Consider the following 25,617-nt stretch of genomic DNA (forward strand, 5'->3'; position numbering starts at 1 on the left):
TGGAGGCAGGGCTTGTGCTGGGGAGAGTTAGGCATGAGGAGCTTGGCTGATTGTGGCTGGTAAGAATAGCTCCTGGGTGACTGCTATTTGCCCTCTGAGCAGATTAGCTTTGAAATAAAGAACTACTATTTTCAATTCAGCGTTCTCACAAAACTGACAAATAGGTAAAGTTGTATGAAGGATTTGAAATCCTAGAGCACTGTGACACTGCCATGACAACAGGCATGGCACCCAGCTTCCATGTACCTTGCTAGGGCATTATATCCTACTGGACTCTAAAGTGTGTCTATAAACTGGCTGCAGGAAATATGGCTGTTACAGAGAAAAATCTTCCAAAAAACCCAACTACCTGAGAAACCACCTGAGCTAGCTAGAAGCAAAACAGAATTGACACAAGCAACACTGATACACAAGAAGGTGTGCCTGACAAGAGATGGACTCCTAAGCAGTCCAGACTTGTCACTTTTGTGTACCTCACTGTCAGGAACTTCTACTGGAGGTGACTACATCTTGATAATTGTTTTTTAAAACCCAGACTGATTTTCAAAGAAGCAGATAAATAACACAAACAAGGCAGTTATTGGTGTCTATGGCACTCACTGGACATGTGGGTGTTCAATTCTGCTCACCACTAGCTGTTGTTTTCAGTTCCTGCCACTCTGGGAAGCACCTGTGAAGAACTGTGTCACTGCCTCAGCAAAATGGTGCATGTCTACTGTCAGAAACATGCACATCTATCTTTTAAATTAGGTGGCCATGAAGCAGCAGGTTTGATTCTTAAAAGACTGAGTGGAAAGTCTTCCTTCCTCCTTCCCTCCCTCCCTCCATTTGTTTTAAAGGCATACACAAAACTTCTGGAACTGTCTGCAAATGTGCCAATGCTAACTCAATTTTTTTTTTTTTAATGCAAGAATTTTTTTTAATGCAGATTCTATCACAGAAAAAGGAGATAATCATAATCTGTTATAAATTTTGAGATCATGAATAAACTACACACCGACATGATTTTTTTATTTCTCATATTATTCAGGTTCTTTAAGATGCTTTTAGAATGTGTATAAATTAGCTCCAACTGTAATAACTATAGATACTTTTTAGCTTTCATTGTGTTAATACTTAAAATTTCATTTCATTTACCATTAACGAAATGAACAATATTTGAACACCTTCACTCTCTTTCTTACATTTTCATTTCTTTTTGAAAAACAAACATGGATATAGATAATCAAAAGCCATTACAGGCAAGATGTATACCTCATTTCTGGAATCACATTACACCACTATAAATTAATTCTGCATTTTGCCTAGAAAGAATAAGCAACATTAACCTGGTCCACACAATTGATTCAGTGTCACTCTAATGAAGTCACAGACATCCTTCTGCAGACTGTATCTATTCCTGTTCCTTCAGGTGGTTAATCCATAACAGGTCAAGATCATGACTTGTCAAGAACATATGAAATGTCCTAACTGTGGAGTAAAGTTGTTCCTCTGTGAGTGTAGAGGTCCACATTTGAAAGGAAGCAGTGCTGTGCAATGGGATGAAGAGAGACTAGGGCATAACAAATTTGTGGCTGTGAGGTCCCCCAGCTCTTACAACACTGGGCAGCAGGTGGGGAGGGAGACCTGTTGTGTTGTTTTCCTCAGACAGTGCAGCAGTGCCCACCTTGCAGTGGGGGAGGCAGGGAGCTGGCTGGTAAAGTTTTTAAAGGATTAAATCAGTGCAGCACACCAGGCACGAGGCTGATTTGCACTGGCCATTGCACAGTGTATATGGGGCTGTACCAGTGGTGAAGCCAATCCTTTCAGCTGAATTTCCTGTCTCTTCTCACTACAGATGCTCCAGTTTAACTAAATCAACATTTATATTACTTCAGTGAGGTTTTCTTAATTTACATGGAGCCCAGTGTTCTCCACTTGGCACCACATGAGTTTGTTCCCATTTCATGAAGCCAGCACCTAAATAATCTGTAAGCCAGCATTGTAACTTCCCTGCTCTTTGGCAAGTATTTAAAAGTCACACTACACAGATTTAAGGCTGGTGGATGGTAAAGAGATTAAATTTTCAAGTGCCAACTCATCACTTCAGGTTGACACAATTCCCACTGTGTTGCTGAATTTACTTGAACCATTTATTATGGTGGGGCTAAGGGGAGTCTAAGAAAAATGGTTTCTTTACCAAGATAGCAAATAAGGATATATATGTTTTAAAGTGCAAACTCTTTATTCTGAAAAACTGGACATTGTGCTTTGTGTGATGTATTCCCTGTCTGAAAATTACATAACTATGAATGTAAACTATGTATATGTGTGTGTGTTTGTGGTTTTATTACAGGAAGCTCAGAGTGAGACCTTAGAGAGCTAGACACCCATGGAATCTACTAGGTGGAATTGATGTTTGTGATCTTTCCTATTGATGAGTTAATAAACCACAAGAGTGCCAGGAGCTCATTAAGGTGGCATTCTCAGACTGCATCCCATGAAGACAGTGAGAAAGACTTCTGTAAATGTGCTCCTTTCTTAAAGTAACAGCCCATGGAATGGGACCAGCCTTGTAAAAGCTCAAGTCACTATTTCTGGGGACCACTAGAAGGTTTCAAATTTTTCACACTAGAAGATTAAGGGATAAAAGCCCCAACAACCCAACCCTCCATCCCCTGCCTTCTCTTGCTAACAGGTTACTGCTGGGTCAGGAAGAGATGATTAAAGTTATGGAGGTCCTCTGCTCCCCACTGGAAATACCTCTGCTTAGCCAACGGATGTCACACAGGGCTTTGACTGAGGAAGGCTGCCAGTCAAGTTTGGGTTCATAACTTGCAGATACCAAAGACACATGTGCTAACAGATACTCCAGCCCCTGCTATATCGTTTACAGTATTTGCAAACAATGAAATATAATGCAGGTATATCCTGATCCTTCATTAATCAGGAAAAAACAACATTAGAGGAAGCACTGGGGGCCCAGTTCTGCTTTCCAACATGTACACACCTTAACCTCCATTAATTTCAGATGGAGTCACATGTGTGTATCCTGAGGGGGTGATTGCATCCTACATCAGCTACAAGTGACTGAGAAAGGGAAAATAATGGGCCTGATACTGGTCATTTGGACAATGTGTATTTGATGTGTCAGAGTCGTTCCAACCTTCCAGTTACCAGATGTCCGTAAAAATTCATAGCAGGCTATTAAATTTAGCAGATCCCATCTTAATTAGATTAGCTTCTGCTCAGCATGACAGCTGAGTATTTCACTGATGGAGGATTTATAAAGATTTCTGGTGGGAATTCTTTATGGAAGATGTAGTCTTTTATCCAATGGGATTTACAAATGGAGGGGGGGGGGGGAGGGAGGAGAGAAAGCCCTGATAAGGACACACAAACATTGTCATGGCATGTTAAAACATAAATGGGAGCTTTTATTTTATGGATGTTCTCTTTTTATTTCTCTTTCACAATACGGACAGGCAGCATGAGCATTTTTTGTGTCCTTGCATTATCAGGCCCAGCTAACATAATGGCATACGGGTGGTGGAAAAGTACAAGCAAATTCTTGTTGTCAAATTCCCTCCTAAAACTAGCACCAAAGGAGTACTCAATGTTCAGTTGCCTGTCAGGTCATGAGTTATTTTTTCACCTACATGAAACAGAACTGTACAGTTTGTCTTGGGCTGGTTTTATGTGCTGCAATCCAGCATCTATCCATCCATTGCCCTTCTTTCTTTAAGGTCACTGGGAAAAAAAAAGACAAAAAAAATCAAAACCCAACAACCAACAAACCCACTTCCTTATTAATTCTGCCTCTGTACCAGTTCCAATGATTTTTGGGTTTTCTCTGCACAGGTTTTTATGGAAGATATATACTGTTAATGGTGACACTGGTGTCAGCAACAGAACGTGAGCAGCAGCAATGCCTGCGCTCTATTCCCAGAGTGTAGATAACTTCATAAAGAAAAAAGGTGGGTGGAGGGGAGGGGAGATCTGGATAATTTTTCTTGTCATTTGATTCACCACTGAAAAGGTCACTCCCTGTAAGAAGAGACAGTCTTCTCTCTGAGATGTCTGGGGGAGGAGCAGGAATGGCAGAGCCAAAATGGGGGGGACCCTTGCTACCATGCAGCTTTTGTGAGGTGGCAGAGCAGCCCTTCTGAGCACAAGGGCATGCAACGCCCAGAGTATGCATGCTGGCAGCTGATAAAAACAGAAAGGGTCCATCCCTTGCTCACGCTGCGGGCTGATAGCATTCACATCATACACCGTTTGTTACTAGGCAACTGATTAAATATACGTGCTGGTCCTTCAAGCAGTGCTTGCAATTAATTAACCAAACCATTTTCATTTTGACTGTCTTCCGTCCTCCCCTCCCCACCACCAACCACCTTCCCAAATGCTGACATCTGACAAAAGTGAGAGGGATTTAATGCTCCTCTTGACCTGTGGCGTAATAAAACAGAAATGGGATATTTGCATAGTGGATGTGGTCTACACCTCAGTAGTAGACACCTCTGAGCATCACTGGTGGGTCCAGACAGCAGTGGGCACAAGGAATAGACATTTTGCTTTGCTTTGCTTTGCCAGGGTCAATGTAAATTGAATTGTGAAAACCACAGGGCAGAGCCCAAAAGAAGTTCTGCTGGAAAATCTATTTGAAATGCAGTTGTATTGAAGGATGGAGGTTGGGTCTTCTTTCTAGGTTTTAAAATTGGGATTCCTTATCCCTAAAGTACTCATTCTCAAATTTAAAACCACTATGGAGCACATTTGCATGTGTACATATATATACACAAGTATATATATTGTGATAAATATAAATATTTATACAGCTACTAATGTATGTGAGTGGTGTTAAAGTCCAGATGTCACCAGCTCTAAATGCACACTTATCTGTCATAGCTGTTATGCTGGGACCCCAAAACCAGGCAGTCACTGCACCACTGAGCTCACAGTGCCTAAATTGCAATGACAGGGAAAGTGGAAGAAGGGATCTAGACATCAAAGGTTGTTCAAAGTCAAACAGGGGGTCAGTAGAAGGGCTGGGAATAGAAAATAGCTTTTATTTCTGAGATCATATTTTCTAATAAAAAAGAAAAAAAATCAGTGAGTCATCTCACCCCAAATCCTTCCTCTAATTTTGTAATACAGTTGTCATATTAAACTTGTATGAAATAGACTGGAATTACACATGGAAAATGGGTAACTACAAGGATCCTGGAAGATCTGACTGTTCGTATTACACTTGATCAAATGCAACTGTCAGCTGCTTTGGCAGAGATCACCTTTGATGATTAAAAGGAGAGGACTACATTACAAGAGGGTTTGAGCACGAAACCACTTGCTGCAATCCACAATTAAACAGGAGAGGCTATTGTTCTGTTTCTGACTGGGAACAGAGTTACAAATTTATTGGAGTTCACAGGCTTGCTGCAGAGCTTGTCTTTAACAAAATTGTAGTCCCATTCTGTATCAGAGCTTCCTACCCTGCTCAAAACCTCGAGTGCATTAAAGAAGCAATTTAGGGTTTATTTGAAGGGGGAAAAATAGAATGTCGAGTTGGGTTTCTTTCTTCCTTCCTCCCACTGGCTTTCTGCTGAGGAGGGAGGGATTTGAATCAGCAGATTCTCAATGGCACTGTCGCCTATCAGAGCTGGTATAGATTCAGTAGAAATGGGTAAGAAGCAAATAATGAAGCACAGACTAACTGACAATTTGAGGGGTTTTTTTAACACACTGGCCAGCAGCTGATTTGGTATGAACTATCTGTGGAGTCACGCTGCTTTGTGCTGCTTGTGCCTTTGAGTCAGAACTGGAACAGTACCTCTGAAAAAAGCACTCTTTGGGTTTTTGACTTTTTTGATTGAGTCAAGGCCATTTTCCACTCCTGATGGGACTCAGTTACCTTGGCCTGCTTTGCTTTGACTCTGGCCTGTCATTTTTTTGGGCCTGTACTCCATTTTGAATAAAGAAGAGCTTGTGGCTTTTTCCAGCCTTTTAAGAGCTGGGTAAATCTGCACAGTGGCAAAAGCAGACCCCCTGCTGCCACCCTCTCCCACATGTGCTCACAGCCTATGGTGGCGACAACTGGCACAGGTTGTCCCTTATGAGATAGCAGATTAAGTCCCTCTTTGCCAAAAATGGCTGGTTGCTTTCAGCAGCCCCACTGAGTTATGCACTCCTCCTCTTTAACTTTCACCATGGCTTTGCTGACCTTTGAATGAGAAAAACATTAGTAAAGAGCAATTTAATGCCCTCATAAAGAGTTATATGTTACTAGGCAATAATGGAAGCAAAACCCAACCTGGCCAAAAGATCTCAGCCTCCTCCCACTGCTTTCTTTAATGGTCCTGCTGCATTGTTAATCTACTTTGAGCTTGTCAATGGCTGGAAATCCCACCCAGGTGATGTGAAGATGGTTCACAGTGCCAGTATGGCCCTGCTCCTCAGCCCTGCTAATACACAGGGGTGGAGGGAGAAAGTCAGAGAACACCTGTATTGTTGTGGTGTTTCTGCATGCTTCTCCTTTCCTCTTGTCCTTATAATGATTTATATTTAATTGACTTGTAATTATAACCACTTATTTCTTTTTTTCCCCTTCTAGCTCATCTTGGTTTTTCCATACCCATATATGGTTGGTCACTAGCCTCCAATTTTTTTCCACCACAATGAGCCAATAAATCCTGTGGGGCTGGACAGGAAACCCAGCTTGCCAAGGAGAGACAGGATGAATATCTCCTAGAGACAGCCAGAGGTTTGAGTGTGTATTGTCCATAGAGCATATTTCAAGGAGTGCCCAGGGCAAGCCTGGAAAAGTTTTATGTCTGCAACAGTATTTCTTTCTGGAAAAACAGATTTTTAAAAAAGCCCACTGTGTATTTTTTACTCCTTTTATGTGTGTGGAATTCATGATATACAGAAGTTGGTTCATCTCAAAATTTCAGCTAAGACCTGTTTTTTTATAGGCAGAAGATAATTACATAGAAATGCCTCCTTTAGAAAATGTGCATTTGCTGTGTCCTCCGCTATATGTGTGCATATTCCTCAAGCTGGAAACGACTTCTGGGATCTTACTGCTCCAAACACCTTCATTAAAAACACTGAGCAAGTTTTATTAATACTTTCTTGGGCTTCCAAGCATGTCTAGGCTCATTCATGTTTATGCTTCACTGCAAACACTGGTGAACTCTCTGATCACATGTTCCACCCAGCTGCTTGTTCCTTTAAAGGCAGCAGAGGTCCTGAGACACTGAGATATTGTAGCAAAACTCAGAGGAACTCAGTAAAATAGTGGTAAATGGCACTCTAATGACACAGTGACTCTGCATGTTCTGTATGAAAATACATATTGTGGATCCCCTTTGAAGGAATCCTTTCAGTAGGACTTGTATGGTATTTGTAGTCCAGAAAATTCACTCCCGGTCTAGCAAAAATATTACCTTGCAGTGAGAATATGATGATGTTCAGACACAACACTATCTTACTCTGCACTCAATGACATTGCTTTGCATCTGGGCACAGTGCTGCAAAATCTCCATATTTGAGAAAGCACTGTTTTCAAATAAGAAGAGGTTACCATTGTTGCTGCTAGTGTAAGTTCAAGGGAAACAGAAGCAGAAGCATTGGCACCCTATTATAGCTGACTACATTAATCACTATGTCATTCAAATGAAGCTACTTACTGACATGGGAACTGGTTTGCAAACATCAGGAAAATAACTGGATCTTTGGTCGTCAGTACATGGGCGAATAAAATTCCCAGATATACACAAGTCTGGGAGTACAGCATCACTTAATTGTACCCTCTTGTTTGCACACATACACAGCCACACTCCTAAAGGGTTTGCCAGTGCAGTGTAGTGTTGAATTATACAGGCTAACTCTACAAGCTAGCTCTACAGGAATTAGCTTGGGGACCGGAATAAGCCTAACAGCAGTAGCAGGATACATTAGCTCGCATGGCTGAGTTAGCCTGTCTGGCAACCACTAAGATTAGAAGGCTTCTAGGATTAGGTTGCTGGAGCTAAGTTATGAAAGCTGCCTTGGGTCTTTCAGTGGGTGAATTGTGACCCCCTCCTCCCCCAGCCCCTGTCCAGCAAAGTGCACTTTGCAAGACACAGGCTATACCTACTTGCATTCAAGATCTGGATTCTTAATGGAATGAGCTGGCCCAGCTTCACTGTGGAAGTCAGTGGCATAGCTACACTGATTTACACTGACAGACTCCTGGCTGAGATGTTTCAGTCTGTCAGTTGTACTTACCATGCTCTGCCAATCTGGAGGGGGCTAGTCATAGTCTTATTCCTTTTAATGATGATTCTGCTGCAGTTGTCTTTTTTTGCTTGTTGCAGTTAAGGCCAACAGGCACTATTATGGTCTTCTAGCTTGGTCTTGCAATGATTTTAGCTTTAAGGGATAATTTTGAATAGCACTGCAGAAGCAGAGGCAGCTTCCTTACACAGCCAGACGTCAAGGCTCAATCCCTCAGTCTGCTTCCCCCATGTTTCAACCTGCAGAGTGTTATGCTAATTTTGCTTGCAGCTTCAAGTCAGCTGAATTTCCGGCTGGCTTCAACTTAAGCTGTTTTTATTTCAAATAAGGTAAATTACCCGCTTCAGCCCAGGGCTCAGTTTCCAAGCTTCCGTTCTGCTGGTTTTCAGGCTTCACTTCCAGCAGCTCTGCATAATCCCTGCAGAAGGCATGTCCTCCACTCCTCCTGTGCCAGGGACACGTTGCTTTGCTTGGCTGCTCCCTGAGCTGGAATCCTCCTCTTCCTCCTCCCTCTTCTCTCAGGACTTTTGCTCTGAAATCAACAGAAGTTATTTTTAACCTTTATTTAAGAGACTTCTGCTAAGAGCAGCTTGCCAGTCTCTAGACCCTCTCCCCTGTTTGTCTCCAGACTTTGCAGAAGCTCCCACTGCAGAAATGGAAAGTGTGCTTGACAGTCATCCCTATTACTGGCTACAAAAGTGCAGTACACCTGATGGGACTGAGAGCTGCCTTAGCAGGCCCATAGTAGCTAGCTTGCCTTTCCTGAGGCTTAGAGGGTCTGTAAAAAATTCAGTAGTAACAAGACTGTGAATGGTGTGAAGGTAATCCTAATCTGATACTGTAGCAGAAAGTAAAACCAGGAGCATCTGTGGAGGCAAACTTTGGTGATTTGCCATGGAACCCAACAGTATATCCAGTCAGATTCCACTAGCCATGGGGCCACCATGCACTTCCTAATACATCAGAGGACTGCCATTGCTGCAATTGTGCCTAAAAAGCCCGAGACAGTTTCTCTCTAAGGGGATTACGTTCAAATAAACAATCCAGGTAGGTGAAGGAAAACAAAGTACAGAGAGGGGGTGGTTTACTTGTGGCCACATAGCAGATAAAGGCCGAGATATCAGTCTCCCTCACTACACTGATCCCATTAAGTATCATAGCCCTATGGAGCAGGTTAGTGTATGCTCCTGCTTCAAAAACTTCAGGAAACCAAATATAAACCTAGAAGAAAACTGCATGAGGCATCATATTGTAGCATAAAGGAATAGCATTTCTTTTCTTGCTTTGTGGAGAGCTGACATTTTATGTGCTGTGTGTTGGCATTTCCTGTGATATTGCCACAGGCACAGGACTCAGATGGATTGTTCAGGAGCACATTAAATACTGCTTCATAGATATAACTTTGCACAGGAATCTGTTTTATGCATGTGGGATGGATAGGCAAACCATCATCTGAGACAGATTGTTAGAATCCAAAAAATATTATTGAGGTGCTCTGCAGAAATCTCCCCTCAATAAAGGTAATCCAGCCCCCGTTTCTCTATGATTTACTCAAAAGTATCCTTTTTGGTGCTATTTTATTCTCATTTTACAAGACTTACATTTGTCTTGGTTCACCCTTCATATGTGCAGACAGTTCATTTAGGAACATATGATAATTGCTATTGTGGTGGATTGATCCTGTCCAGCAGCCAAGCTCCCACACAGCTGCTTACTCACCCTTGCCCCCACAGCAGGATAGGGGACAGAAGAGGAAAAATAAAAGTGAGAAGACTTCTTTAATTTGTGAAGGAAGAAGAAAAGCAAAACCACAAGCAGAACAAGCAGTCTCCAACCACTGAACACTTTGGAAGCCAAAAAGTTCCTTGTTCTTTCTCTATCCCTGATTTTATTGCTGGGCATTCCACAATATGGCATGCAGCATCCCTTTAGCCAGTTCAGGTCAGCTGTCATGACTGTGTCCCCTCCCAGTTGCTTGCTCACCTCTTACCTGTTTGCTCCAGGAAGTAGGGACAGAGTGGAAAAAAGAGAAATCTTTGATACTGTGCAGGCACTGTCCAGCAATAAATTAAACATTAGTGTGCTATGAACACTGTTTTAGACACAAAAACAAAGCACAGCACCATCAGGACTGCTATGAAGAAAGTTAACTCCATCCCAGCCAGAATAAGCACAGGTGCCATTTTAGAGATATCCTGCTTCAGAGAAGGCTGCAACTGTCTCTGAATCAATAGAAAGAGGGGATTTTACAGGAAACATAAGATTCATAGGCACTTCCATAGAATGGTCCCTTGGATATGGATTTGTCTCTCTCTCCTTTCACTACCAATGCCAAGCTTTTCATTTCAATACCAAGCTTTTACATAACTGGGGTGAATTGAGATGATCCTTATTCTTCAGTGATCAGCCATGAGAATTTCTCCTGCTCTCTCTCCATCAGTTGTTATGCTATACCTATGTGGTTGTTATCTGTCCCATAACAGGTTTCATGTAGCTTATAATTTTACCTTTAAATACAGTAACTAAAAGCAGTTTTAAATATCCCTTTCTCATATTTCTCCTCAGAACTGGATCCCAGAGGTTAAAAATATACATTTTCTTTTAGTAGTGTGTATTTTTACTCAGTAAGTCTTGTGGATGCTTCTTGGCCCTGGATCCTACCTTCTCAAATGTAGAGTGCAGCTTCTTTGTCTAATGTTAAAAGTGACCAAAAACCTGAGACTGAGCAAAAGCTCTAAACTGTGATAACTGTCACCTCCAAATAAATATTGATTTTTAAGTGTTAATTCTTAATAAAGATAGCTTTCAAAGCCCAATAAACCAAATTACCGTGCAAGAAAATATATTTCATAACTCTAGTTTAAATATGTGCCAAAGCTTCTATAGTGTAACATGGAAAGACAGAGACTCTTGCATGAGGAGTAGAGGCAGAAGAAACCCAGACTTGTCAGACGTTTTGGCAGCTCCTTTTGTTTTTTATACTTTGAGCAGGGTGGGCTGAACCTGAATGTGATGGCCAAGGCAAAAACAGGTCATGCCATCTGCTAATATGAAATCACAGGATTGTAGTCTTTTCTTTATTTGTTTTTTAAAAAACCCTTTTTATAAGTTTTTCAAAAAGACTGATGATTTCTCAACCACCACTGCATGGTCAGGAGTCTGTTTCCTTGAGCTGACTGTACAGGTGACTGATTTATTTGGGGATGTTTAAAAGAAATTCAAAACCTACCCACACATATAAGTAGTTTGTAGTGTTCTCTACAAAGTGTTCTTCTTCTGTGTGTGCTTAATTTCATTCACTACCTCAGTTCTCTTAATTTTTTCATCCTCTGCAATTTCTCATGACACAAACTTTGTCACCTTTGCTCTTCACCATGGCCTTCAAATCATTAATAAATATCCCAGGCACATGTCATATTTTTAATCTTGGGGGCACCCTACGTGGAAGTCCTTCCCATGCTGAGATAGACCATTTGTTCCTCCTCTTTGTTTCCATTCCCTGAGCTGTGGGCTTCTTTCTTCCCCCATCCATGCAGGACTTTACCTCTCACCTTGTGGTTACTGAGTTTCCTTTATAGCCTCTTCTCAGGAACTTTGTCAAAAGCCCTTTGAAGGTCTAAATAAAAAACAGACAGTGGTTGTCCTTTATCCACTGTTTTGTTAACTCTTTTAAAGGTCCCGAAGAGGTTTGAGGTTTCTTCTGAGGCAGAGGTCATTCTAGTTTGTCCCTACCATATCACCCTCATCTACTGCTCCTGCTTTATAAGAATGTCTAATGACTCCCCTGCACCAGAAGTGTTGCTTAAGAACAGAAAGCAGAGGGAGATACTTGTCTGTGGAGAGTTTTCCTTACAGCCTTCTAGCTGGTTGGTTTATGCAGCCTTTAAGCCCTGAGGTAAGGAAACAGGAAAACAGATTAATAGACATAGCAATCTCCCCCAAGATACTTCTAGATAAACACAGCCTTGGGCATTTAGAAAGTCAGATTTATTACACCTTAAAAGAGGTTCCTGAAAACCACGGCTGTTTTATTTTAAAGTATGCAGCCAAAGGCGTGCACTTCTTTAATCTCTGCCACTCTTTCCTGATAGACAACCAAAAGCACAGGTCCCAGGGTTTAGAAACAGTTGTGTATAAACTGGAAACAATCTCAGCAAGCCTTTAGAACAATGAAGATCTCTTTGGGGGCACTGAAGTGGATTTGAACTAAAGCCAAAACACATTTCCAGTGCACAAGCTGTACAGAAACAGACACAAATGCACAATTGATATTGGTAGGGTAATATAATTGCCAACATTTTCCTGGAAAAAATGAGAATGCAGACAGTGATGTTTGAAGGTAGGTGGCTTTTTATGCTCAAAAGAGCACTGAAGAGCAAACCCAGGCCTCAGTGTTTGGCTGGCGCTGGAAGTCTGGGATCCCAGCTGTGACCCTTGTTGCCTGAAAAGTGGCACTACCAGTGTACTCACTTCTTATCCCTGGTTGAACATATCCCAAGTATCTGCAATGTACTATTGGTAGGTAGGTTGTATATGCCCATCTCAGTTGCATATGTTACTTTTTGATACTTGTGAAGAGAAGGATTAAACTCAGGTCTCGTTGATGTCATGCTGGTCTGGATTTTTAAAAAATATTGCAATATCTTCAAGAGTGATCTCAGTTCTGAAAGGAACTGCTGGTCCCTCTGGAGATGCTGAGGGCTGCTAGAAAACTATAAACCCAGCACTGTTCATAGTCATAACTGCTAAAATGAGTACCATAGTTCTGGGACTAGAGCATGCTGGGCTGGGTGTTGTACTATTCCCTTGTTTTCAAAATGGTTCCTGCCTCAGATACATCCACCTGCATATGTAAAGGGCACCCACACATGCAGAAGAAATCTGCTGATAATGTTTGTTAGGGATTGGGGTTAGCACTTAATATTTTCTCTTCCCTTCCACTGCATCTTCAGAAGCCTCCCTGGATACTCCTTGTCCCCAGCATTTGGATTTGTCTTTTTCTGCACTGCCTGAAGCACAGTTTGCTCACACTTAGGTGATTTACTAAAGGCTGCATAACTGCTTGGAAATATGCAAGGCTGTTTTTGGCAGTGATGGTGTAGATATTTCAGTGCCCTGCCTCAGATTGATAGTGTTGTGCAGGGAGGAGAAGGCAGCTCTGGAAAACATTTGAGTTCAAAAGGAAGAAGAATCTCTTTAATCATTCAGGCTCTCAGGAAACTCAAGACTCAGTGGGACAGTTTCCTCACAGTTGGGACTGTCCCAGAAAATCAGTGGCATTTGAAAGCAAGATCACAGCCAAGGAAAGTGCTGCAGTGATGGAGAGGGCCCTAGCCAATGTGAGTGAAATGGCTACTGCCTCTGCTGCAGCCAACAACTGGCAGGGAGACTTGGGGTTCACTATTGCAGAGAGAACAGCATATTTAGCAATGTCACCTTTTCTTTTTGAAATATCTGTGAGGGTTTGGATAATATAATCAGCTTTTAAAATGAGTATGGTGTAAGGAACTATCTGAAGTCTCCTCAGATTATATTCAGGGCTTCATCCAGCAATTTCTCATTTTCTTTCTTCTCTTTCTCCACCTCTCTAAATATATATATCCTGACTTCTCCTATGAGATTAATTCAAACAGAGCAACTGCTGGATTAGACCTTAATCCCTTTTCCATCCATTTAAATCATCCTGAACGGCGAGGGATTGGGGTGTGCTCCAGCACTGGCCTAAGATTAATTTTATTCTGGCATCTTGTTGTTTTGCATCTGTTTTCTGGTTTTCTGTCTTTTTTTTTTTTTTTTTTTTTTTTTTTTTTTTTTTTTTTGGCAAATTCTCTGTCTTCAGTATTCGTAACTTGCAATCTTACCAATATGGTCCGGCAATGACATTTGTCTTGAGGGGACCACTTTTCCCTGGTCTTGGTCTGCAACAGCCAGTTGAGTCTTATGAAACATCCCTCTCTCATCCGCCTGGCTCTGCTCTGCAGCTTCACGGGGTGTGAACTTTGAAAGGCTCAGCTCAGATTATCCACATTTATAAATTTATTTTTTTTTTTCAGCAGTACTCCCTCCCCCCAGCCAGTCACTAGCTACCCAAATAGCAGAGGGTGTGCTACTACACAGAAACCTCTTTGATATAGAGTTTCCTCAAGGGAAGCGGCGGTCACATCCCAGCCACCAAACTCCCGTCAATCTGGGAATCAAGTTCAACAGGAAGCACCTCCCTGCACAGCCTGAACTGCGGCGGCGGGGCTCCCTGCAGCCCCGCTCCTGCCTCTGAGCGCTGAGCAGGGGCGGTCCTCGCTCGGGACGGGCGGGAGGCGGCGGTCGGGCGGGGCCGGGGCCGCCGGAGGTGCCCTCAGGGCCGCGCTGCCGGGGAGCGGCCGGGGCAGGGCGGCGGCGGGGCCGGGCCCGCCCGCCCGAACGCGGGGTCGCGACGCCCTCTGGTGGGGGCGGCGCGGCGCGGCCGGGCGGGGAGCGCGCAGCGGGGCCCAGCCCGGGCCGGGCCGCTGCGAGGAGGCCGCGGGCTCAGGCTCTGCTGGAGGCGCTTGTGTCCGTGTGGGCATGGGCAGAGATTCGGGTGCTGACGCGGGCTCGGGTGTGGGTGCCAGTAGGGGTGAGCGAACGCCACTACCTCCCAGCCCAGAGAGCCACCTTGTGTTTTAGCTCTGCGGGTAATCCAGTGTGTCGCTCTTGGCCCCCACAGCCTCTTGAAGCCCCTTGGGTGGAGAGTGGGGACTGCTGTGATTTAAGAGGAAACGACTTGGCCATCCCTGTTGCCGGAGATGTAAAGGGGCCCCGTGGCAGCACCCAGTGAGAGCCCAGGCCCCGGCAGGGGAGCCAGACCGGGCTGATCCCTCAGGAGCGTGAGGTGCACGATACAGGTGCAGCAGGCACTAGAGGTATAATCACTGCCTCAGCAGGGTCTGCCCTGGCCCTCTTGTGCTGCCAGGCTGGAGTATCACGAGGCAGGAGAGGGGATAGAATCATAGACTCATTTAGGTTGGGAAGGACCTTTAAGATCATCAAGTCCAACAATTAACACAGCACTGCAAAGTCCACCACTACATCATGTCTCCAAGTGCCACATCTTCATGTCGTTACAATTCCTCCAGGGATGGGAACTCTACTAGTTTCCTGGGCCTCTTCCAATGCTTGACAACACTTTCAGTGAAGAATTTTCTTCCTAATACTCAATCTAAACCTAGTAATGAATCTAATTATAAACCTAAATATAGATCTAATAGGTACCACCAATAGCCATGTGGCAGCAGCTTCGTGAGACCTTATACCTTCATTTTCTCTTATTTTTTCACTCTTGCCCTGCCTGGCTTTGGTTTGTTTTTGTTTTGCTGCATCCTGCTTTTGTTTTGTTGTGTCCTCCTGAAGATGCCTGCCTATTAAAACCTGAACGGTTTGAAATAATGGTTGAACCAGCTGAAAATTTTAGCTGGTGTAGATGTGCTTCTTGTGTCTTACTGAGCTAGGTTTGCTCACTCTTAGACACAGTTTTGCATCAACTAGATCAGGAGAAACCACCTGTGTCTCACTGTTTGGGATACCTATAATGGATTTCTTTTGGGGGGCTGCAGAAAAAAAGTGATGTGTTGGCCCTTCCACCCATATGTAAGAGGTACTTGTGGATTTTGGAGCTGAAAGCCTTTCTAGCAACAAGCTCCTGAAGTAGGGAGGGTGCTCTTTGCTATCTGGCATCAAACATGTTTTGAAAGTGTTGTTTGCTCATTGTCATTGGTGCCAGCCCAGATCTCTGTTTGCCAGTGCTGGTGGTTTGGCATCACTGATCTAGAGTGAGATCAAACAAGGGGGAATATGGAGCCAGAGTCTCAGTTTATTTACCCTAGTGTGAGTGAATGGAGAAATGCCAGTGTTAAATGTAGGTAAGCAAATACATAATCTGTCACTTAGACTCATTTTGACACTTGGTAAGAATAACTTAGAAAGCATCCTGTTGGACTACAGTAAAAAAGCAAAGACTGTGTATCTACTTTATCCATACGCTTCTTACTAAGGAAGAGGTTTGTAGCCCAGTCCATTAGCAAAACAAAACATGAATGTTGCCTAGCTCCATAGACCTGTTACCCCATGTAACTTGCATATCTATAATTTCCCTTCTGTGGAATGTGTTTATCCCTTCAGCAAGAAGAATAACAACTAGTATATGAAATACTTTAATTCTCTTAAATTGCTTATAAGTGTCAAGTAGAGATTGAAAGTAACCTAAATACCACCTTAAAGTACATTTTAGTACACCAACTGAACCATTGAGCAATAAAGAATAGCCAAAGTCCATACATGTATTTTCAATATTCTTTTATTATGTGTAAGATTTTTTAGTTGTTACATGCTGACAGGATTCTTAGTAGCTTGACACAACTGATATTTTTTTTCCTGGGGAGCGTTTGTAGGGGGTAAGCAAGCAACTCAGTTCATCAGGGAAGCTGGGAGCACTGATCTTTTGTTCCTGATGAGTGTGATCAAGTGATCCTATATTTCACCATTTTTGATTTGTATGTGTAGCTGGGGCTCTGTGTTTCCCAAACCAAAATGAGTAAGGTAATTGAAGTTGTTATGTTCAAATTTCCTTTTTTTTGAAAAAAAAAACCAAAAAACACCATCTTGTATGAAAGAAGTAGTAGAATTAGTTTTAGCTTGTATCTGTAAACCACTCTCTTAGTGTGCATTTGAAGATATGTCCTGTAAGGTCTGCTGCAGGCAACGGACAACTGTGTTTGCAAGTAGGCAAACATTATTTAACCCTCAGATAATACTGTGTTTAAATGATTTGAGTAGTTTGATTATTCATGTTTTTTTCTGCTGAGTTTCACAGCTAGTCTATTGAATGAATTTACTACCAGCTATTGAAACAGTAGCATTTAAGTAAATATCACACTGTATTTTTGCAAGGCTGTTTTCTGTTTCAAAAGTCTAAATATTGAGGCAGAGACTTGATTCAAAATGTCTCATTTTGCTAATCAAGGAAAAGAAATATCTGCTCTCTGTCCGGTATTCTGAGTTTTGGCATTTTCTTGACTAGTCATGCAATGAATTGCTGTGGTCAACAAATAACTCAAATAATAATTTCAAATTAATAACTGAGAAACTCACAACAATGTCTGCAGATTGAAAAAAGGACTTTTTAATAGAGTAAGTTATTCACTGTGAACTATCCATTCAGCCATTACTCTACAGTAACTCTTCTTCATGTGGGGCTTTGGAAAACATTAGCATTTTGCTCCTATCCCTGCAGGATAAATATGGCTTGTTGCATGTCAGACCAGTGGTTAGGTTAGACATCTACAGTGAATGGTTTCCAGGATTTTCCTTCCAGGCCAACAGTTTGTAAACATCTTTCCAAAGTGCTGTGAAAATGGTTCAATTTTCCCTTGGCCTCTGGATAATAAGTGGCAGGAACCCTGTGATTCACTGTGTCTTCTCCAGTTCTTGTGACGGTGATGTCCAGGGTTAGAAGCCAGTTTCTTTTGGATTTCCTTCATGGCTGAAATTTTTTAACAAGAACTTGATTACTACAGTGGAAGTAACTTAGGAGGTAAGTGGCTACTTCTGGCTATTTACTGAGGCAATCAATTGCACTAATAGTGTAGCAGTAATCCCCTGCTGCTACTTTAGGTGTTCTTCCAATTTCAATAGCATTTCCCCCCTGTAGAGTGAAGGATCTTGCAACAAAAGGCATTGCCTGCTCCAGGCATTTTATCAGGCAGTGGTTGGGTGACAATAGCTTTGTTACACTCAGACTCTATGGGATATATACAACCTTCCTCACCTTCAGAGCAGAATCGTAGCTCCCTGCAAATATCCCTGACTCTTTGCTTGGTCTGGGCTGCCCTGTTTGAATATCAGGAGCATGTTGAATACTATTGAGTGAGATTGTGGCAAGTACCTTTGTCCGTTGAAGGTAACAAATTACACTTGAATTTTTGGGAGTGTGGTCAGAGATCACAGGCAGAAACAGGACTATATTTTTATGAGAAGTCTGCAAATATGAAGCAAAAAGTCTTGCTATGGTACAATGGCTGTAGACAAATGGTAGTTGGTTCAAATGAAGGGCAAGGTGATGATAATCAAGATAACTTTATTTTAATGCATGTCTTTCAGTTGGCTAATCCTATGCACATTTTTTTTCAATCGTGTTTAATTTTCTCCTTCCTTATATTCTGCAGATATTGTGTAGCACAAGTTGTTACATTTCTGTCTCACCTTTCAGGCACTGCCAAAGGCAAATGACCTTCATCCCAGCATTTTTCCATGGTGAGCCTTGCCTGGAACTGGAGAAAGGAACAAACTGAAATGAGCAGCTCACTGTGACCATGCAGCTTGAGTCACTTGAACCATGTCAGATGGGAAAGTATTCTTAGTGGTCTTTCTGTGCAGTCAGCTTATCTTCCAAGGAGAAAAGAAACCCTTTTTTTGGGTGGGTGCTTCACCTTTCACCAGGAGATTTGCTTGGCCACTTTTGCTGCTCTAACACATTTGTTCCCTCATGTTTTTTGTATGTTATCTGTGCCAGTAAAAGTGCTGGATTTCACAGAATGAAGACAGTTAGGCAAACAAGGTAATCACTGAGGCTTTTATCAGTCAGTTCCTCACAATTAAACTGAGCAACATTTATCTAGGAAAACATAGCACTGCTCTGCCTGGCGAATTTCCATTACTCTTGCATAATGTGGATACATTTGGCATAGACATACCATGAGGTTCAAGTCTCAGGAAAGGATGCCAAGTAGTCACATCTGCTGGCTTGGGTGCCAGAGCAAACACTCCACATTGCCTGAGTCAGGGCTTATGCTTCTTTTGGAGTTCAGAAGAGTAGTGGAGGGAAAATTGTCTGCATAAAGGAATTTCAGCTGAATGTTTATATAGCTCTCAGATTTCTTTGTGCTGCTCTCACGTCTCAGCACTGATTATCACCTAGATAACTGTTCCCCCAACACCAGGATGCCTCTTTAAAGATCAGTGAGACAATATGCTAGGAAAGCACTAGGCTGATAATTTAATGTGACTTTTATGAGACAAAGATGTGGAATTCTGTGTTGTATTACTTTCAAGAACCCACCTATTTGTAAGTCATGGTGTATGCAAGTGATTACTCAGAAATCCAAAGAAGTTAAATTTCTCATAGTCGCAAGAACACTGCCCCAGTGGGAGGAAATGCTGGTAGATTGCTCTCATTCACAATTGCCTTGTTAAGCTCATGTACACTCATATCACAAGGAAAACTACCCTTTTTTTTTTTTTCTTTAATTCTTCCTTAGGAACAAGAATTGGACACAACCAATCATTTGTCAATTAAATTCCCCATTTGATTTCATAACTCCTGAGAAATGGCTTGCCTTACAGATAGTGGGGACTCACATATGTCCTAACTATTGAATGCAAAAGTGCAGTTATACAGTTCGGTATGATAAACTTGGTACAAACAGTTGACATTGAGAAAGCAACTGTTTTCTTTGCCAGTGGAAATAAAAGATATAGAGTGAGAGGTTTTAAAAGGTCGATACAGAATTTATACATAGCAACAACAAAAAAGTATGCAGGTGAAAGGCTGGAGGAAAGGTAAGGCTGGGGAAGTTTTCACAGTTCAAAACTAAGTATGCAAAATTCCCACAACTGTCTCAAGGTGTGCAAATCAGAGATTACTTTTAATTAGTCAGATCAGTTGTACTTCTGTAGACCCTCTGAAAACAGAACCAGCAGTAGGAGAGATACCAGGTAGTTACTACCCAGCATCACTTCACTATAGCAGGGCTGCCTTAAGATGATAATTTTACAAGAGTGAAATAGAGCATACACCACATCACAAGGAGCAGCATCATGTAGATTTGAGGGGGAGAGTCAAGGAACATTTGAGATGTTTTCCCTTAGGAGGACTTCCTTAGAACATTTTGTGGATCTTAAGCTGCAGTTTTACTTCTTCAGACCTACTTCTGCAACATTTCTTTTATCAGTTAAAGGCACAGATGTTCATGAAGCTTAAATTTCAGACTACGAGCACACATTTTTCTTAAACAGCCTGAAATAGGTATGTCCAAGTTCCAAGTGTTCCTGGCCAAAATGGCTGATAGCCTTGGAAATGGAAATGAACCATGCCACCTGAGTCAGACATATTTAGCAACTTCTGTGAGACCTGGATTTAACACTTGGAAAGCATATTTTGGCAGTGACACATGGTTTGTGTCTCATTCAAAAATAATTAATTCATTCAGGTATTTGATGGCATACTTTACTAGAAGCAAGCATAGACTCCATCCATGTGATACATCATTTACTGCAGGCAATTTGCACAGATGTTATTCTGCACTTCAAAAGGGAAGTTCAGCCAGTGTCTTCTGCGGGATTGTGGCGGTTTGACAGGAAATGTGTTTTTTTGGGATGCTGTGTTTTTGGCCAATGGATATTCAGACTTTCATATTGGCATTTAACCTGGCCATTGGGACATGGACACGCCTCTGAGAGCACGGGGTTAAAAGCAGAGCTCTCCCCTGGGTTTCCGGCGGGAAAGAGTTCGGGTCTCTCCCCCGGCCCAGCTGCTGGCTGGGCAGGGGGAGGGGAAAAGCCATGTGGCCGGGAGAGGTAGGCCTGAGCCCCGGGGTGGAAGGGTGGAAGAGAGAAAGAGAGAGAGAGACACCGGGAGCCATCGGGCAGCCCCCCCCCCCGAGAGACAGAGAGAGAGAGAGAAAGAGCCGCTGCCTGAGACTGTGACCTTGAAGCTTGATAAACATGGGCCTGTGCCGGCAGCACGGCTGGTACGGAGAAGAGGGGGGGGTTCAGCCGGCCGCTTGTAGGAGCTTTTAACCCCTTTTTGGAGAATGAGAACTTTACAGAACATTGACCTTTCCTAGAAGATAGAGTGGAAGATGAGGAAGGAAATGGGCCAGTGTGAGAGAGGTCTGGGCGAGTGAGAGATAGTAGAAGAATAGAGAAGAATCCTAGTGGGAAGAGATGATGGAGTGGCTTTTGCTGGACTCTTTTTGTACAGCCATGGACAGAACCATGTTCCTTGTGATACAGAGACTGCATTCTAGGGGGAGGCAATGGCCTCAGAGCCAAGAGGGTTCCGTGTTGATGCCCCTCGGCCCCAGGGGGTGAAAAAATATGGGGGGGACAGGTGTCCCAAAGGAGAGATTGTGGGGACAGGTGTCCCAAAGGAGAGACTGTGCCTTTTTTGGATCGGGACAGAGCATCCTTAAAAGACAACCCCAGAAGCAGTTCTGGTCCATGTTCAGTGGTGAGAGCACTGGACATGAAAAGGAAGAAGTCACCACGGCAGATGTTCTCCGGGCGGTGCCACGAGTGACACAGGAACACATGAGGCTTCAGCTGTGTTTCCAGGGGAAGCCCATGGCACAAGAAGGACTCCTCTCCTCTTGATGAACTGAGGATTGATTGTTTAAAAGGTGCTGCTGGACCGAGAGTTGGTGATTTGAGGATCAAATGTATTGTGTTGAAATTTGGTGGGGGGAGGAGGAAATGCATTTGTGAGGTTTTCATTTTCCCTGTGTGTGTGTTTCATTTTATCTGTAGTTGTAGAGTAGTTAATAAAGTTCTGGTTCTTTTTTTTCCCTAAGTAGGAGCCTGCTTTGCTTATTCCTGGTCACATCTCACAGCAGAAACCAGGGAGAAGGTATCTTCATGGGGGCACTGGCATTGTGCCAGTGTTAAACCATGACAGGGATATACTTTATTATGACTCTCTTCAGCAGAGTTCAGCACAGATCTGAGATAAAGAGAGGCATTTGACTGTTTAATTCAGGCTTTGTCTGAACTAAAGGAGGGGACGTGGTGCTTAGAGGCAGATGCAGCCCAGTCTTGGTGAGTGGGTAGAGGAACAATGCAAGTCCTGTCATGGCAAGCTTGGCTGTGCTTGGGGCTTTAAGCAGAGCTAATGGAAGGGACTATGCTACTTTTCTGAATTCCTGTGCTTATTTCTCAGTAAGCAGATCTGTGGATGTTGTCAGGAGTCTAGCCTCTTTGGCTGACTTCTTCCAAATGTGATCTGGATCTGAAGCATTCAGCTTCCTCCTAAGGTGAAATACATGCTTTTTAATGCACTGCTGAAACCTGAATAAGCTGTTTAAAGAAAATTTTGTATATTAGTCATCAATAGCCAAGTTAAGTTTGCAATGAGTGCAGACCAGGCTGCTTAGGGCTTCATCTGGTTGGGTCTTGAAAACTTTCAAGAGTGGAGGCTGCACCGCTTCACTTTCATGGAGAAGGGACACTTTCAATAGTTCAGTTTACCACCATCAAAGGTAGAAGCTCCACATACCTTTAGCGAGGCTACTCCCACTTTCTGACAAATGTAGAATTTCCTCTTCATTACTGAGATTGTAGATTGTCAAGATGCTTTGTCAGAGAAAATAGATTCAGTAAAACAGAGTAGAGGTGCAGAGGGAATTGTGGGCAGTTTTAGCATCAAAATCCTAAATACTGAAGCTGTACCGTTGAACTGTGTCACCACACCTCTGGACAGCTGAACCTAGCAATCCAACTGCTTGTGCCATAATTTTAAAAGTCTCTAGATGAGACTTTTACATATGAGGTATTGTGGACTGTGTTTAGAAAATTGGAGTTTTCTGTTCATTCCAAAAATGTTCTTCCTTTCCCATGTCCTGCAGAAACGGTGTATATCCCCATACTTGCAAATGGTCTTTAAAATTAAAATTTGTTTTAATCCAGCAACAATGATGGTACTTTTGTATTTACTAAGGTTTCTTTCACTAAGTAGGATTTAGGCTATTTCTCATATCCAGAATTGCTACAAGTAGTCTACCAGACAGAAGCCTCTTACAGCAGGAATATTTTTTGACATAGATAGTTGTGGAGAAAGGGCAAACACAATCCACTTGCAAAGCTCCATTCTAAAAATAATCATGCAACAAGCTACATCATAAAAGAGTAGCCCTAAAAGCAAAAGCCCCCACATGGACAGTCCTTCAGTTATTTCTCTGCATCAGCCTCCTGAGTATGAAATGCGATCATGACTGACCATAGGGAAGTGATTTATAGCTAAAATGAAGCCTGCAATGACTAAAGATCTACATGAGACTGGAGAGTTTATTTGCTGAATTACTATGCAAATTTAACAATTAAGTCTTATTTCAGCTCCTAAGGGAATAAGGGGGATTACTAAAGAGAAGGAATTTGACACGATTGAAAAAAAAAAGAGATGGAATTGGAAGGATTCTCCGCTGTTGATCAATTCTGCCCTGCACAGTAGGCATCACAGCAGTTAGTAGGAGTTACTACAGAGATTTCCGGGAAGATCTGAACAAAGCAGGGGAAGTACAATGAGGAAATATAAAACCTCCACTGCGTAAGTCAACTTTTATTTGTTTGTCTGTTTGCAAAACTGAGCTATAAATTTATCTTCAAGACCTCAAGTGAACTCCACACTTCTTGCTTCTGTATACAACCAACTCAAAATAACCAGATAGCTTCAGAAAAGAAAAAAATAAATCAACCAAGAAACAACAACTCTCTTTGGTTTGACTGATCTGAGCCTTTCTAAACTTACTTATTTATTTATTTTCATTATCCCCCCCCTTTCTGTGCTTGGTAGTTTGAACAAGAGACTTCTGTTTTGACAGCCTGTCTCCTGGGTTCCCCACTGAAAAGGCCAAAGCTCCCAGTGAAGCAGCAGTAGCTGCCTTTAAACAGGAGCTGAGCACTTCTTGCTTTCCTGTGCTGCATGCAAATGGAGAGGCTCAGTGCTACTCAGCTCGGCCAAGCTTCCCCCTAATGTGCCTTCTGCATGGCAATGGCCACTATAAGTGATCATCCAGTGTGTCCGTGAGCGTGTTAATGTCCCTGACCCTGGTGCACTGATCACCCGCTGCAGCAGGGGACTCGTCATCTGTACAAACAGCGCTCGCAGAGCCCGCAGCCTCCTGGCTGTACGTGACAGAGGGCTCTGCTCAGTGAAGGGCAGCTGCCCCTTCCTTGCTCGTAAGTAACACTTCCATGACAACACCTTCGGCTCATTAGTTTTGTTTGTTTCGTTCTAGAATGGCAGTATATTTTCCAGGGTTTTTTAAAGTGTGCTAAAGAATGGGCCATCATATCTGTTACTAAGCTACCCATGGGGTAATTCAGGAAAATGCTGAAGGCTTTGTAAACAGAGGAGAGATGATCACATGGGAGAAACTATATTTACTCCTTCAACCCCCACCTCACCACCTGATCCTCCGCTGCAGTGCCAGCACCAGAGCCCAATACATACATTTGTACTCACACGTGCATGAAAATATGTTTAATAAAGTGAGAAACTCAAAATTCCAAATTGACAAAATCTAAAGCAAAGGTAGTCAAGGTGCTGCCCTCTTCTACCTTCCTGTTTGTTCATTTCTTTGATGGAGGAAAAAGTGATGCTGCCTTCCCTCTGCCAAGGGGAAGCCAAGTAGCCAGGTAGCCCCAGAAGGGTCAAAGGGAGATGGACTCATATGGGAGTGGGAAGCAGGTGAGTTATCAGGGTGTTTGTGAAAGTAGATGTTTGAGTAGATGTTGACATGTCTAGTGGTTTTCTTGGGGCCACACAGCAGCTCTAGGCTGCCAAGGCACCGGCCGTGATTCACACCTCAATTTTAAACTGGCAGTGCCCTCCCAGTCAGGAATTTGAGGCTGTAAAATCTCTGCCAGTATGAGAGTTTCCCAAGTTTCTGTGCCAAAACTTGGGAAAAATCTTACAGTCAGTTGGCACCATGAAACATTCCCTAAATTGACACCGTAGAAATGAAGACAGAAACTTGTAATCTCCATTTAGTCATTTAGTCCATTTAGTAAAATCCTTTGCTCATTGCCCCCTCATCCTCCCAAAAAAGTAATCTTATCATTCTGTATGAAAGTTTACTTTCCTCCCTAAACCTCACAAAATCTGGTTAAGTCTCTATAGTCTTAAAAAAATTGTTGATAAATTTCACAGCACAAATATTTCAATGTACTTCTGTGTGGAAGGTCATACATGTGCAGTGGATATTCTCATAATTTTGTTCTTTTTTGCTAAATCTAAATGGCCCTTTTTTGCTCCTGCTAACTGGAGCATGTGGGCACAGATGAAGAATAGCAACACAATTGTTTTTCTGTTTTCTGCACACACTTACCTACAATAAGTACAACTAACTCTCATTGCTGCTATGAAATGTGCACATCAGCAGCGGGCAGGCAGATACAGCAGGCCAGGGATAAGGATTCATATAACAGAAAATAAAGCAGGATTAGTGCAGGGGTAAAGGAGAACAGAGGCAGCCGTGCACCTCAGCTTGCCCTCCGGTAAGAGAGAGAGGAAAGGGTGCACAATATGCTGCTCCCTCAAAAGATACTGAGAGCAGA

Source organism: Agelaius tricolor, unplaced genomic scaffold, assembly GCF_023055355.1.
Source record: "Agelaius tricolor isolate 1412-34295 unplaced genomic scaffold, bAgeTri1.0.p SCAF_1, whole genome shotgun sequence".
In the NCBI taxonomy this organism is placed as follows: domain Eukaryota; kingdom Metazoa; phylum Chordata; class Aves; order Passeriformes; family Icteridae; genus Agelaius; species Agelaius tricolor.